Raw genomic sequence first — 12,787 nt, forward strand, 5'->3', positions numbered from 1 at the left:
CGATTTCGGCTGACCTGTCAATCAAAATGGCCGCCATTTTGTAAGTAGGGCCACTTTTGTTTTTGAGGACAAGGGCTAGAAATGTTCCTTAGGACTCCCCCTTTAAGAAAAAAGTTGTCCCGGAGGATCGGCAGGGGGGTGCAAGTGATCCTTATGCGGCCCCCCCCCGACTAAATGAAATTTGACCAAAAAAAAGCTTTTAAAGCATGTTTTGTAAAAAAAAGGGGCACTCTTGTTTGGCAAACATTAAAACAACAAAAGGAGGGCTTTTTCGACCAACAAAGCAAAAATCAATGCTTTTTGGATGTTTTGGCAAAAAAGCAAAAATTTCCGATTAATTTTGGCAAAAATTACGACTATTTGACCATTTCATCAAAAAATTACTCTCTGACAATTTTGACGAAAAAATAGTAATTTTTTGACAATTTTGGCAAAAATTGGACTCTTTGACGATTTTACCAAAATTGATAGATAGGTATCTATTTTTTGACAACTGTGACTAAAATGGGCACTTCTTTACTATTTTGCAGAAAATTGAAGCTTTTTGAGACTGACTTTTTGATTTGGAAAAATGATCAAGTTTGGCAAAAAAAACAGGATTTTGGAACAAAAATAGGACTTTTCAAACATACATAAGCCCTATGTACAAGGAAAAAATAATTATTTTTGGTGGTTGGGGTGAGGAGGGGGTACACAAAATTATGGACTCACAACTTTAGGCAGACATCAATTTTATAACTATCTTCTTTGATATTTTTCAACTTTGGGGGATTTATGCAGGGGGGCCAACATCATTTGATTGGAGGACCAAGGAAAGTTTTTTCATGAAAAGGGGAACTTCGAAACCTATGGGACTTCTGTAAAACATTTCCAACTTCCATATACTTCAAGGACAAGTACAAACAAAAAAAGAAGGAATATTCAATTGCCATTACTAATGCAAAAAAAACATATAATGCCAATAAAATACAAAATTCATCCAATAAAAATAGAACTATATGGAAAATAATTAATGGTACCAAACATAAACCCTTGATTGGCGAGCTAATGAATAGGACAACTGATGAGAAATTAGCCAATGATTTCAATAGGTACTTTACCCACCTTCCCCAAGATACCTCTAAAAAACTGAACTCTCCATGTACCCCTCTTTCATACCTACCAGAAAAGGTGCAAGGCTCCATATTCCTCCACCCCACCACACCTATTGAGTGAGGTGTGTAAAACAATAGAAAATTTAAACAACTCAAAAGCAAAAGATATATACAACATAGATGTAAAGCTGGTAAGTGATGCCAGATATGCTATTTCTGAGGTTCTTTCTTCACTATTCAATGATTGTTTAGCACAAGGGGTCTTCCCAGACTGCTTGAAACATAGCATAACAACCCTAGTATACAAGAACAAAGGTCAAAAAAATGATATCTCAAATTTTCGGCCAATATCTATAATACCAGTCTTTGCCAAAGTTTTTGAAAAAATTATCTATACACGGATTTCATCTTTTGTCAACTCCAAAAATATTCTAAACCCAAATCAATTTGGATTCAGACCAAAACTTGGCACTTCAAATGCCATCTATGAACTAGTCAATACGATTTCTGACATGCTACAAAATAATGAAAAACCTATTGGCATATTTTGTGATCTCTCCAAAGCTTTTGACAGAATAATACATAATGTCCTGGTGGCTAAATTGGAACATTATGGTATTCGGGGTGTTGCTAAAAAACTTATAAAATCTTACCTATCCCAAAGGACTCAAAGGGTAAAACATGTTTCAAAAGAAGGGATCGCAATATCTGACCCAGAATACGTTACAATGGGAGTACCACAAGGATCAAATCTAGGGCCATACTTTTTTCTCATATATGTAAATGATTTTCCCCACTGCACAAAAAATAAAACTATACAATTTGCAGATGACACCACAGCCATAATAAAAGGAATAACTTGGACCCTAGCATTTGAGGAAGCTAAAAAAACCCTCCTAGACATGCAAACTTGGTTTACAGTCAATAGCATGGAACTAAATCTAAATAAAACAACAATTATGCCATTTTGTTCAACTAACACCCAACCCTCAACTTTGATCACCCCAGACATCTCAAGTTATCTTGGTCACACCCATACTTCAGAAAATATCACATTCCTTGGCACTGTAGTTTCTAATAACCTAAGGTGGACAGTGCAAACTGACAAGCTAGCAAGTCGCCTCTCCACAATATCATATATCATGACCCAACTACGTTATATCACATCAACTGAAACAAGAAAAATTGCTTATTTTGGACTATTCCAATCCATTGTAACTTATAATTTGGTGTTCTGGGGGGGGTTGTCCCAACCTGTTAAACAGAATATTCCTAATACAAAAACGAATTCTACGTAATATTTATGGCCTAACTTGTACTGAAACATGCAAAGATCTATTTTTGTTAGAGAAAATCTTAACCCTTCCCTCGTTATACATTCTTGAAATGGGAGTCATGGTGAAGAAAAAAACAATAAAAACATCCACAACATCCCATCAGTACCCCACACGAAATAGAAACAACCTTAAGGTAGAGTGGGGTAATTGCAAAGCACTTTTTGATTAGTGACACTTTGAGAGAGCGCTGTGAGAAGACTATTGCACGGATGAAGCTGAAATTTGTACCACTTATACTTAAGGGGGTTCTCTATCAATGGTAAAATTTTGGTACAATTTGGTCCACAAATCGTGGAGAAAATTGCAATTTGCAAATTTGAAAATCGACTTTTGCATTTACCCCATGTTAGGGTAAATGCAAAAGTGGGCAATATTTTTTTCATTTTTTCATTTTTTTGAATTTTCAACACACTAACTGTATTCTACGTGTCATTTGCTAACTTTTGATGTATTCGTGGTCTTGATTCGGTAAAAAATTCGATAACTTTTCCACTTCCCAAAAAAATTTTCAGGGGAGTGAAAAAATGTTGAAAAATTATTTTTTTTTAAAACTTGCTAAAATGAACAAAAAATCAACTATTGATCATTTCTGATGTTTTTTATGTAAAAAAACTCGTCATAGAAATACATTTTTCGTCAAATATATTAGTAAAACGTTGAAAAGGAGCAATAATTTAAAAATTCAGTAAAACTGTTCATCACTTCTCTAACGTGTAACTCATCATGTGACCGTGGAAGTTTATTTTTTTTGTAATTTCGAACCATTTTCAAGTTATTTAGGGCAAAAAAATATTTGTGGTAAGTGCAAAAATGAAAAAAAAATCGTTTTTGCAATTACCCTGAGTCGATTTTTTCTGGGGTAATTGCAAAAACGCAATTTACGGTCAAAATATAAAAAAAATTTCAAATTGCAATATCTTACCTTAAACTTCAATCCTTCATGACCCTAAATCGTGAAAATTCCAGATAAATGTACAACGCCGAAAGGTGACAACGTATGCAATAAATAATTGAATTGAATTGAATTGAATAGAAAGATTCTACCCATTGAATTTTCAAACAATTTCTATAGACATCAATTTTTCATATTTTTTAATGGGGGGGGGGGGTAAAGGCTCCACACAAGAGAGCCGACATCATTTGAGGGGTCCAATAGGTCCAATAAAAGTTTTTTCGTGAAATGGGGCTTGTGTTGAACAGTGGAAATGAAATATTCTCAAAAAAATTTGCCTGCATAATTTTGATTTATTCTCATTTCCTGCGATTTTTCTTGAAGAAAATTTCAAAAATTTCCATAAAAACTGTAAAAAAAAGTCAAGAATTTATTAGAAAGGGAGAATGCAATTTGACCCAAAAAAAAGGTTTTTAAGCAATTTTGTAAAAAAAAAAAACCAGAACTTTAATTTGGCAAACTTTGAAACAAAAAGAGGATTTTTTAGGCAGACACTTTGTGGACGTTTTGGCTAAAAAGCAAAAATTTCTGATCAATTTTGGCAAGATTTACAACCATTTTGGTATTTTATCAAAAAAATACTTCCTGAGAATTTTGACGAAAAAACATTACAACTGTTCAACAACTCGCCAAAAAATCGACTCTCTCTGACAATTTTGACAAAAAAAACAGAAATTTTCGGGCAATTTTGGCAAAATCAGTGGTTTTTTTTGGACAATCCTGATTGGCAACTTTGACAAAAATTTGACCCTTTCACAGTTTTACCAAAAATGGATAGGTTGTACTACATTTTGACAATTGTTCCAAAAATGTACACCTCTTAACAATTTTACAAAAAATTGACGCTTTTTGGCACTTTTCGACTTGAGAAAATTTAGCAGGAAAAAAACCAGAGTTTTATGACCAAGATCAATTTTTTATATTTTCAATTGGGGGGAGGGGCTCCATACAAGATTGCCAACATCATTTGGAGGGGGGGGGGGTCCAACGAAAGTTTTTTTTCTTGAAGAGTGGTTTGTGTTGAACAATTATTCTAATGTGGAAATGAAATATTTTCAAAAATTGTCCCTGATTTTGATTTATTCTCATTTTTTGCGATTTTTTCTGAAGAAAATTTCAAAGATTTCCATAAAAACTGAAAAAATAAGCATTTTGGGAAAGAGAATGAAATTTGACAAAAAAGGTGATTTTTGTTCGCCAAACTTTGAAATAAAAAGAAGACTTTTAGGCAAGCAAGGCGCAAAATCAACTTCACCAAAAAATTACTTCCTGACAAGAATTTCAACGAAAAAACATTGAGTACGTACACACATTTATTTTGTCAATTCGCCAAAAATTTGACTCTCTGTGATAATTTTGACCAAAAAAAAAAAAAAACAAAACGAGAATTTTTTGACAATTTTGGTAAAAGCAGTGGTTTTCTTGGCAATCTTGGCAAGGACAGGATTATTTGAAATCCGAAAAATTGAAATCCTTGGATTTGGTCGATCTACTTTTGCGTAAAATGGAACTTTTTAGCAAAAATTACGACTCGTCAATTTTGGAAAAAGTAGGACTATTTTGACAATTTTGGCATCAAAACGAAGACATACATGAATTTTTGATAATTTTGCCAAAAAAGCAGGATTTTTATTTTGCAAATTTTGCAACAAAAAAAAACTCCAGGCCTTTTTGACAAAAATTGGAACTTTTTTGCAAATTTTTACACAAAGGGAGACTTGTTTACAATTTTGGCAAAAATGGAACATTATTTGAAGAAAAACAGACCACTTTTCAAGGTACATATTTGAAGGCTGAAAACAAGACTTAACTTTTTGACAGAATTTAGTAATTCTCAGCAATTTTGACCGAAACAAACAACCAAAGCTTACGTGATAAATTTTTTGCCGATTTTTGCGGAACATCATGATTTTTCTTCAAAATTTATGCAAAAACCAAGATTTTTGTACTTTTTTGAGAATTTTGACGAAAACCGAGACTTTTTTCGTCAATTTTGGTAAAAAAAAACGTACATTTTTATTCAAGCAAAAATAAATATTTTTTCTATTGTTCAAATTTTTTGAAAGGGAAGCACCAGCTCCACTGTTTCAGCATGTAGGCGAGTCAAAACTATTGAATTCTAAATTAATTCAATTAAATCAGAAAAAGGATAATCTCTGGATGAGAAAATTCCTCCTCTCCCCCCCCCCTCCTCCTCACACAGACTCAAGTCTAAAACTAATTCAAGATTTCATTTCGATCACTTGACTCGATCATTATAAGATGTTTATCAAGTTCAAAGAGAACGAAAGATTAAAATTTATAGTAGAAATGAAAATTCTCAACCGTTCCAAAATTAAAAGCAACCCTATTCCATTTTTCCAATATTCATTATACCATTATTGTTTTTTTAATAAAAAAATGAAAGTTGATTACGAACAGTTACGTATATAGGTACAAAAACATGAGAGAATTTCTCACACAGGTAGCAGGTATCTTTAAACTCACGATCAGCAGCATTCGTAATTGAAACAACAATGTTCAAACCGAGAAATTTATCGTCGATCGGGAAAAAAAATTACCAATCTGTAATCGAAAATACACAATCGAGCACCGAGAACAGAACCGGTTATTATTTTCCGATATGTCAATCGAAACTAAATATGTACTTTCGATGAGATAACAATACACGAATATAGACATAACTCACGGGTGCAAGGGCGAAATTTATTAATTCGCCGAATATAATCAAAGTTTCAATAATTTGTTAATTGATGTGATTTTACGAGCTGATCAGTGTGTTTGGTGGTGTACAATGTAATATTGAATTCGTACACTGAGAGCTCCAACCCTGATTGGGAAAAAATTCGCGTGAAACCAGTTTTAACAATTAACGAGTTAATGTAGGTAAAAATTTGCTGGATTTTATCTCGAATTACTCGATCATGATTTATCGTGATCCAAGTTTAGAAGGCTTGCGAATAATCAAGGTTTGAATATTTAGGTGGTTTGTAAAAACGAGAGTTAAGAATTGTGTCGGATATTTCGGTACCTATTTAATTATACCTACTTGACAAAAATTCACAACCTTTACACAACATTTTTCAATTTTTTCAAGATGAAGCTGTAACGATCTGTCGCCACTCTCTCACCCCCCCCCCCCCCAATCAAACTCACCATCGACTCAAAACGTCGGTCGATAAGACTGACTCGACATAATCAAACTTTCGTCATTTCCTCAATCGAGTCCAAATTTAAAGTACACCTACCTACTCAAACACCTGTTTAAATACGAGTAACTCGCGTGAAAAGTCGTTAAAAAAACTCGAGATAAAAAACAACTTAAACATTCCCAGAGGAGCTTGTTGCATTAGAACAGTTATCTGTTATATGTTGATTTCCGCAGCGATAAAAATAACATTTCAATACAGCAGTTTGTTGTACAGATAGGTAGGCAATACAAACTATATAGGTAAGGTATACATATACTCGTACAAGCATAGATAACGAGAGAGTTCATTTTACAATCTTAGGAAGTTGTAAATAATTTTATGTCCGCGCAGTTTGCGATCAACTTGATAGCTACACTTCGATATGAAAGCAATAAAAAGTACAAGTCTAATTGAAAAAACGCATGATCAATTATCAATATATGTTCGCGTGTTTGCAGAAAGATGGTCTCTGGTATTTACATTTGTTTAGTTTCAATTTTATTGCGAAAAACAAACGGAAAATGAGAACTTGATTAGGTTTGAGTCAAGATGATCGAGAGAAAATTTTTGAGAATTATTGGGCCAAAAATGCGAAAAATCAAAATTTTATCAAATTGAGGTAGAAAGCAGACATTTAGTAGGTAAGAATCTTATTTTCTACTACCAACACCTTCTGAAGAGCTTGTTTCGAACCGTTCTGAGCAGTTCAAGAGCCTCCATCAAAATTTTGAAAGTTAAAATTTTCAATAATAGAGTGTATTTTATTTTGCTTAGATGGAATGCCCCCCCCCCACCCAATCAAAATTGATACCTTACAAGGGAAGTCTTCCACATGATAATCTCCGATTTGAATGAAACTTGGACTGTTGGAAAAAGGACATCAAGAAACACCCATCCCCCAATTTTCAGCTGCTCAAGTTCATGTGGTGGAGAGAAACGGCCATTTTTCAAATTCACAGAAAAAAAGTAAAAAATTCTGTTTCCTGACCGGAAGGCCGGATCCGGCCAATGGTGGTATGAGTCGATCAGGTATCTAGAAAACTACATTTGGCCCAAATTTGAGCTCCGGAAGTTGATACGCGGGAGAGATGGATAATTGTAGTTTTTTCTCGTTTTTTGAGTTTAACTGCAGCTATACCTGTGTACACAAAACTTCAAACGCTCGCTAAACATCGAAAAATCAACTTGAGCAGCTGAAAATTGGGGAATGGGTGATTTTTGAGGTTCTCTTTCCAACAGTCCAAGTTTCATTCAAATCGGAGATTATCATCTGGGGGGCTTCCTTTGTTAGATGAGAAAATGATTCCCTATATGCCTCCATTAAAATTTTGAAAGTTAAAATTTTCAATAATAGAGAGTATTTTATTTTGCTTAGATGGAATGCCCCCCCCCCAATCAAAATTGATACCTTAGATGAGAAAATGATTCACTATTTTTAATTTTCCCTCTATCTGTAAAAAGAAGTGAAAAAGTGGTGCGGTAGTCCTCCCATCCCTCTCTGAAGTTGACAAAATGAAAAAAATGCAAAAAAATTAATGTGTCACCGCATACAGAAAGGGGACACGCGACCCAAAAATGGATTTTTTTTAAATGATTGATTTTTATGTAAAATTCATCGTAGAATTCAATGAAACCATCGTTGAGACCGGATTTTTACTCTAAACGGGTAAAAAATGGCTTTAAGGTGAGGTACCTATAAAAAAATTTTAAGAAAAGACCAAAAAATCGATTTTTTTATGTTTGGATCACTTTGGAGGCGAAATGGAGGGTTCCACGAGAAAAATACATCAACCAAAATTGTAGAGAATTGAATTTCCAACAACCTACAAGAGATTCATTTTTCTCCAGAATGCATATTTTTTCCGTTTTTGCTCAAAATAAGAAAATTTTACGATATTATCGTAAGATTTTTGTTTTTTGAGAAAAACGGAAAAACTATGCATTCTGGAGAAAAATGAATCTCTTATAGGTTGTTGGAAATTCAATTCTCTACAAGTTTGGTTGATGTATTTTTCTCGTGGAACGCTCCATTTCGCCTCCAAATTGATCTCAAAATTTAAAATAATAAAAAAAAAATAAAAAGTAAAAAAATTTTTTAAAAATGAGCACAATTATAACTGAGCCACCCTGTATAATGTAAAATTATCCCGAAAAGTTTGCAAAGAGACTACCAGAGTGTGTCTTAAACATACCCAGCAGTGACCATCCTAATATTTCTAAAATTACAACTAGAAAATTCAAAAACAACTTCAAAAACTTTAAGCGCGTTTTTGTCAAAAACTTGTTTTTGTCAAAAACTTGTTTTTGGGCGCGTGTCCCCTTTCTGTATGCGTCGACATCAAAATTCTTTGTTTCTGATTTAGAATTTTTCTAAACAATCTCCTTTTCAAGAAAAAACTTCCTCCGGTCTTTCAAACCACATTGACCCCCTAAGAAGGAGCCCCTCAAAGTTGAAAAAATCGCAAAGAAAACAATAAATCAACCCCCCTCCCCTCCAAATTTAAAATATCTCACTTCCACATTAGAATTGATCTACATAATCTCTTTTTCAAGAAAAAACTTTTCTTAGAAGCCCCCCCCCCCAAATCAGGCTGGCTGCTCTCTTGTATGGAGCCCCTCTTATTTTGGAAAAAATAAAAAAAGATGGAAAGTTGATGCCTGTAGAAATATGTAGTTTGAAAATTTTTCAATGGGCAAAATATTCCTAAATAAGCAGATTTTCAATAAAAACCTCCCTTGGTCGCCTAAATGTTGTTGGTCTCCTAATCTCCTTGAAAAATATTTTTAAAAATGTAAAGTTGATGTCAATGATGTCTGTAGTTACAAATTATTTGAAAGTTTTTAATCTCTGAGCAAAATCACTTTCCCCAAACCACCAAAAATAATTGATTTTCGCCTTGTAAGTACGTTTAAAAAGTCCTATCTTTGTTCCAAAATCCTGTTTTCTGTCAAACTTGCTCATAAGGCTCTGGTTTTTTTCCTGCCCGATTTGCCCAAGTCAAAAAGTGTCAAAAAGCATCAATGTTTTTCAAAATAGTCAAGAAGACGTGTCCATTTTTGGCACAATTGTCAAGAAGTGTCCATTTTTGGTAAAATTGTCAAAAAGTGCTCATTTTCTGGTGAAAATTGTCAAAGGGACAAATTTTGGCCAAAATTGTCAAATAGTCCTGTTCACATGCGTTTGCCAAAATTGTCAGAGAGAGTCAATTTTTGACTAATTGACGAATATTTGGAATGTTTTTCTCAGGAAGTCATTTTTTGATAAAATAGTCAAATGGTCGTAAATTTTTGCCAAAATTGATCAGAAATTTCTGTTTTTTTTCTGCCAAAATTAACGTACAAAAACCAACAATTTTTACTTTGCCTGCCTAAAAAGTCCCGATTTTTACAAAATTGCTGAGAAAGCTTCTTTGTTTTGTCAAATGCCACTACCTCCCCGGCTCCCGCACGGCCCATTCTTCCACTTTTTCAGTTTTCTGTGGCAATTTTTCGGTATTTTTGAAATTTTCTTTAGGTACCTAGTACCTACACTACGTGTCTCCACGTGCTCCCACAAAACACGACCTGCTTCTAGATAACTTTTTTTTCGAGGACCCCCCCCCCTCCAACAATATTGGTTAGTTGGTTACCTACCTTCAAAATTGAATTGTGAAAACAAAAGGAACAGTTTCAAATTTCAAAAACGAAGGTTTTTATAGAATTATCATTGAATAATTTCAGAAGGCTCACAATAGTTTCGACTTAAAAAGGATGAATCAATTCTCATAAAATGAAAAAGTAACGACAATGGGAAAGACGAAGAGAGAAATCGAGAAGAAATTTGATGAAAATTATTGTGGAAATAGGGGGGGAGGAGGTAAAAATTCAATTCACAATGTTGATTGTTCGCCAAGGATTACTCAACATTCAAGAAATTTAGCAATAAGTTTTTCTTAAATTTTTGGAATAGTTTTAGAAGAGTGGGGGAGGGGAGGGTGGGGAGAGGAATAAAAAATTCAAATCGGGATGTTACACGTAAATTATACCTATTTACTCATCATTCAAAAAAATAAAAAACTACGTCTTAATTTTTGAAAAATCAAGTATTATTCTGCTTTTAAAAATATGCCCAATTGCCCACCCAAAATATGACTGCTTTTCAAACAAATAAAATGAAATAAAAATGATTTTTAAAATTAGAATAAGGCGATCCAGATGAATTTTTTTTTTGTTTTTATAACTCAATCTTCTAGTAAAATTCACCCTCAGAAAATGAAAAAAAAACTGTCGATTTTGACTGATTACACTAGGCAACGGTATGCTTGTGTTCGGGTTGAAAATGGGCTTAATCGATAGTTTAGACCCTAAAACAAAAAACAGAGTGGGATTTTTCAATTTGAATTGTTTTTGTGGTCAGGAGAGATGATCAAAGTTTCAAAAATGGCCGTATTTGCCCTATTTCACGAGTTTCTGGCGACACCAGTATTGTTTTTCGAAAAAAACCAAGGTCATATTCGGATTCTACGCACTTTTTTAAGTAAACATCTTTACCGGATTTTTGATTTTCGAACATTCAAGCGCATACGGAAGATTTTCGTTTGTAACACGAGATTTTTACTGCACGAGATCCTCGCCCGCGCGAACACGGTTCCGCGCCACGATTACATCGTGGAGTAACGCCAGCGTCGCGCGCTCCGAGTTTTAAAATATGTTACAAACAAAAATCGTCCGTATGCGCTTGAAACTTCGAAAATCGAAAATCCGGGAAAGATGTTTACTTAAAAAAGTGCGTAGAATCCGAATATGACCTTGGTTTTTTTCGAAAAACAATACTGGTGTCGCCAGAAACTCGTGAAATAGGGCAAAAACGGCCATTTTTGAAACTTTGATCATCTCTCCTGACCACAAAAACAATTCAAATTGAAAAATCCCACTCTGTTTTTTGTTTTAGGGTCTAAACTATCGATTAAGCCCATTTTCAACCCGAACACACGAAAAAAGTCAAAAATTGTTGCCTAGTGTTATTGTATTTTTTAAACCCACTTTTCAATTGCCACTTGCCAATTTAAAGTTAACTTCAAATTCGGCTAAACTTCATCCAATCCACTATTGGAGGCTTCAAACTGACACGAAGTTCTCGAAAAAAAAAGATGATCTATTTTCTTTCGTCCGAATTTCCACCTTTAATATTTTTTTCCAGCGATCAAAAAATTGACGATCTTGAAAATGAGCTAAAAATACTTCAGGAATAAAACATCCTATCGAGTATTATTAATCTAATCGCAGATAATAATTAAAAATAATTACTCGAAAAACAAAACTCATTAACCTGTATTAAGTACAGGCCAAACCTTCAATATCTTCGAATAAACTCTACCAACGTACATTCCAATACCCAATAAATTATAAATCCAGGGACATCTCGCATCAAATATTTGATTTCAAACGAGCTAATAGTGATCTCACGAAGTCTTCCTATGTAGATATAATTCATTCGTTTAGTCGTTTTTTAAAATCAATCATCATTTTATCGACAAGCGAAACACCCCAACACTACCGGGGTAAAAAAAAACTAACATTTAATCCACCCTTCTCCATCTTCACAGGTCTGACGACGTGGTATTGAATGAGACAAAATTCTACTCAGCATCCCCATTACCACCGACATACACACCTGCTATGACAAAATCTGTAGGTGGTATTAAAAAGGGTGACCATTATCATCACCTTTGTAGCCAGTTTCCGCATCCCTGGCCCCATGTTGCCATTTTATCAACGGAGATTATCATCATTAGAAGTTCCCCACACCTCGAATGATTAATCGTACACAGCGTAAGAGCACGAATTCGAATATGTAAGTATAAAAGTAGGAGTATACATTACAATATAGTGTGTTTTAAAACAAATATACTTAATTAAATGTTTCAGCTTTCACAAAATTTACGAAAACGATCTTCAAAAAAGTCAGACGCTTGTCAAGTTGGGAAAAAATGCGAATCGAGTCGAGTAAATCGTGACGAGAGACGAGATTCGGTATGTTTCTAATCCAATTAAACGAGTGAGTAAAAAAAAAATCGTAATATTAAAATACAAAAAAGAAGCGTTTCGCCAAGTTAGGTATCATTTTTCAATAATAAATAAAAAACGAGTAGAGCCTTGATGAGTATCCTGGGGTGTGCTCTAGTTTATGGGGAAAGCTTTCCCGAAAGCATCTTCGAGCATTCGAAAGCAACG

The sequence above is a fragment of the Planococcus citri genome, chromosome 5, assembly GCF_950023065.1.
Source record: "Planococcus citri chromosome 5, ihPlaCitr1.1, whole genome shotgun sequence".
Taxonomy (NCBI): Eukaryota; Metazoa; Arthropoda; class Insecta; order Hemiptera; family Pseudococcidae; genus Planococcus; species Planococcus citri.